Genomic DNA, 4708 nt, shown 5'->3' with positions numbered 1-4708 from the left:
TATATATTGGGGTGGCCTGGGAGTGGTCTGGCCTGGGATCTGGGAGCAGGCAGTGTCAGGATTGGTAGTGGAGGTGGAGGAAGCTCATCCCAAGCCAGGAAACCCAGGGCAAGCAAACGTGAGCTGCAGCAAAGGAAGCTGGAGTCCAGTTCTGCAGAAAGAGTCAAGGAGGAGGACACCAAGAGGGCATAGCCATGCCAGAGTCCTGCATAGAGAAGACCAGAGGCCAGATGCCAGGACTTCAAATCTTTTCTGAGACAAGCCCTCCTCATGCCCGCCTGGGTGGTTGTGGGCCTGGGACAGCAGGCACACAATGTCTGCTTGGAGTGCTCATCATCTTGCTGACTCTTTGTAGGGTATTTTTCAAACTTCACTTCATAGCTTTAGTGTTATTAGATGTACTCACAAAATCCCAGTCAAGGGTGGTCAGTTTTCCTTATGAGCAGGCCTTTTACATGGAAAGAGAAAGTTACCTACTTTTTGCTTTCAAGTTTCCAGAAATTTTTTCCCCTGTCCTCTTGCTTCTTTTTATCCTGTGGTCAAAGCAAAAGACAAAAAAAAAAAAAAAAAAAAAAAAAACAATTCAACATTCAAATTTGTTCTTTTGCTTCAAACACATAGAATCTTCCCTCCACCTTCCTCTGCAGGCACCCTTTCTTCTTGCTGCAGGGGGAAGGAGAAGACCTTGCTCTTCCTACCCAAAGCCAGCTGCTCTCTCTATGCTGGCTTCCTCCCCTCCCCTACTCAGATCAAAGTAATCACAGATCCTTGAAGAAGAAAACTCCACAGGTGGTAAATACTACTTATTAAAAAAAAAAAAAAAATTGAGCCAGGCAAGGCAGGGCACACCTATAATGCTAGCACTCAGGAGCCTGAGGCAGGAGAATTGCTATGGGTTCAAAGACAGCCTGGGTTGCACTGTCCCAAAGAAAACAAAAGAGAAAGAACCTGTCTCACAAAGCCAACACCCTGCCCAAAAAGTAGGAGAAAAGAAACAAAACTAAAGAAAATGTTCACAATACACTCCTAAATTAAAAACCAAGACTATACAACAATATTTATAGAACATTGTTCTATAAATTTAAATTTGATAAATATAAGAGAGGAAGGGAAATAAAAAGAATTAAGTTGTGTTACATATGTGTTCCGACTCTCCATGAAGATATAATCACTGTACTACAAAATGTACTAATAAAATTTTTAAATAAAAATAAATAAACCTGATAGGTAGAGGATGGGGTATAGCTTAGCAGTATATTGCAGGGGCTTGCAACTCCTAACGACCTGGGTATTAATCACAAAAAATGAATAAAGATATCTAGATAAAAATAGATGGGAAGGGTTGAGGGAATGTATGTACCAGTAGTGCTAGTCCACAGCAGCAGGTGTCAAAGGCCAAGTGCCGGTTAATAGCAGTTGCTTCAGGTTACCTTTCTTGTGAAAAAACTAAATGAGAAAAAACTTCAACCTGGCTGGCTTGAGAAGTCTGGGTACCAGGGAGATGGTTCAGTGGAATAAGCGCTTCCCTGACAAGCGCAGGGGCTTGAGTTCACTCCCCAGTTCTGCCAAAAAAAAAAAAAAAAGAGAGAGAGAAGTCTGGCCATTATGACTTTAATCCCCAATCTCTTTCTCTCTCTCTCTCTTTTTTTTTTTTTTCCTGGTAAAGGGGATTGAACTCAGGACCTTCACTTGCCAGGCAGGTACTTATTCCACTGAGCTATATTCCCAGCCCATTCTCTCATTGTCAATTTAAATGGCTTGGTTTGGTTTGGTAGAACTTTGATGTAGTGGTTCTATTTTTATTTTTATGCATTTGGAGTTTTTGTTTTCTGGCTGAGCTAGGGATTGAACCAAGGGCCTGTGATGGCATGTAGCAAGCCTCTGCTGGATGTTTAGCATGGTGGGTTGGTGTGCAGCCCAGGCAGGGGCTTAGTCCAGGGCAACACCTACCTTCTCTATTCACCACAACTCTGTTGACAAAAGGAGGTGGCCAGACTGAGTCACAGAGTCACTGCTGAGGAAGGAAGGACAAATTTTCTTCAGGGCTGTCGTGATGCCCGCAGCCACCTGTCCTCAACATTAGGGACGAATGGGGCAACCTCCAGAGCCTGCTGTGGGAGGAAAATGAACTCACACTGGACAGACAGCAATGTGGACTGGGACTATGGAGCCCTGGAGGACTCAAAGGTGGCCTCAAAGGTCTGGGACACATGCAGAGATCTGGGTCATGATTTTAAATGAGAAGACAGAAATCTGAATTTTAATGTGATTTTTTTTTTTTTCTTTAAGCCAGGCTCTCACTATGCAGTTTAGGTTGGTTTTGAATTCACTATATAGCCCTGGCTGGCCTCAAAGTCACAGTGATCCTCCTGCCTCAGCCTCCTGAGTGCACGAGAAATTAATATGAAGACTCCATCTTGTTTTCTAGAAAATGTGGGAAGCAGAACTAAAACACACAGTCAGAGAAAATAGAAGGTAGGCTCCCAAGGAAGGACACATCATTGTCTGGAGCTGGGACTACTTTATGGGTTTGCAGGGAATGGAAATCTGTGGAATTTTTTAATCTGTGAAAAGCAGGTACTTAATTTACAAGTGAAAGACAATGGCCCATTTACCAACTAGGTTATTCTTGAACTTACCATACCTCTAGGAGAGCCATGGCCAGAAGGAAACCCAAGAAAACCTGCTGAGCTGAATTTGCGTAGGAAGCATGGAACACAATCAAGAATAGAGAACAAAGCATAGGTGCGGGCAAGCTTGGAGGATTTTGTATGATGAAGCTGTGGTTTTCTTAAAAATACTATTTTAAAATGACAATGTTCTGTGTCTCCTTTCTACATGTCCTTATTTCTTCCATTCTATCTCTGTGCAGTAACTATTTATTTATATATTTATTTTTATTTTTATGCATTGGTACAGGGTCTCACTACACAGCTCGGACTCTTAGTGATCCTCCTGTTTTCAGCCTGCCCAGCACTGCTGGCATTTTGTTTGGGCTTGAGTGTTTTTTCTTTACATGACCACCAACATTCTATTTCCTTAGGTCTTTTCCTCAATATTTAATAGTTAGCTCACCCAAGGAAATAACTCTGTCCCTAGAATAACCAAGTCTTTTCTACATTTATTGTTGATGTTCTATTTTACTGAAAAAAATTTTTAATTTTATATACTCATGATCTTTATAAACTAAGCCATCCATACTTTTTTTTTTTTTTTTTTTTTTCAGAACTGGGAATTGAACTCAGGCCCTTGTGCTTGCCAGGCAACTGCTTATTCTACTGAGCCATCTTCCCAGCCCCAAGCCATCCATACTTGTAGGTCCTTAGTTGTATCTGACTATTCATTTATAAATGGCTACAATATTCGTTCTTGTTCTTCCAGTTAGAGAAGTGGGCCAGAACCAAAGTCGCCTGGTCTCAGGCTCATGGGGAAAGCTGGAGGGTGGAAGCCAGCTTCCTCACTGCCCTGTGGGGAAGTGAAGTATAAACCCTATTGCTGTTCACAGGGGCTATTTTAACAGGGAGAACGAGGTCAAGATGGCTCAATAATTGGTATGTCCACCATAAAACAAAAACGTGGTGTTCCTTGTTCAAAATTGTTAAGGCAGTGAGACAGGGCATTAAGCCAAGCACAAAGCTCTTCTGAGCCTGGGTTCTGTGGCCACACCAGCCTCTGCCCATTGGCGCACTGCTGGCCCCGGGGTGGAGCACAGGGGGACAGTAGGAAGCATGGCTTGGAAATGTGGGGTAAAATTCTTGTTTTGGGGCAGTGAGAGGTACACAGGGGCAAGAAGAATGAACATGATACAGGTATCATGAGAGGACAGTGTGGTCCGTAGCACTCGGCTGCCTGAGCAGTGCTAAGACACAGGAACCCTATTACCACTTCATAGCTATGAGCAGGCCACCGAGCAGGGAGGTGCTGACACTTATCCAGGAATCTCAGAGTGAAAGAACACTGCACCTCACTTCCCCCCTCCCTCGCTTCCTCTCTTTTTTATTCCTTCTTTTCGCAAATGTGAAGCCCCTAATGATCTTTCAGTAAAAAAGCTTAAGTATCTTCACTTCATACTCATTTAAGCAGCCAAAATACTATTCTTACAAATATAATTGCAAAGAAGATGCTGAGGACTTCTTGTTGCTCACTGGGAGCTGTGTTGAAGATCTCTCTGGCCTCTCTGATCTTCCCACCACTGCCCACAGAACTGTTGGCTGGGCCTGACTCCAGCCTCACAACACATCATGTTGCCCAGAGCAGGGATTCTCCTGCAAACAAATGTTACTTCCTATACTTTTGTTCTTTTCAACTTTACTTTTTGCTCTGGGGATTGATCTCAGGCCTTGGGACTTATATCAGCAAGTTCTTCTTGAGGTTTCTTAGATCTTGTTTTGAGTAATACATCATTCTTTATCAAATGTGTGACCTGCATGAGGTTCTAAATGTCTTTTTTTTTTTCCCAGACAGGGTCTCATTACATTGCCCAGTCTGGCCTTGAACTTGTGACAATCCTGCTGTTATGTTGGAAACTTGCCTTTTTTTTTTTTTTTTTTTTTTTTTTTTTTTTTTTTTGCGGAACCGGGGATTGAACTCAGCCCTTGTGCTTGCCAGGGAAGCCTATATTCCACTGAGCCATCTCCCCGGCCCAATCCTGCTGTTATGGGTCACTCAGAATAGGAACCAGATCAGCCAGGTTGGAATTTGGAAAGCC

The sequence above is a fragment of the Octodon degus genome, unplaced genomic scaffold (genome assembly GCF_000260255.1).
Source record: "Octodon degus isolate 3935 unplaced genomic scaffold, OctDeg1.0 scaffold00040, whole genome shotgun sequence".
Classification (NCBI taxonomy): Eukaryota; Metazoa; Chordata; class Mammalia; order Rodentia; family Octodontidae; genus Octodon; species Octodon degus.
The sequence above is the reverse complement of the archived record's forward strand: the minus strand, read 5'-3'. Positions refer to the sequence as shown.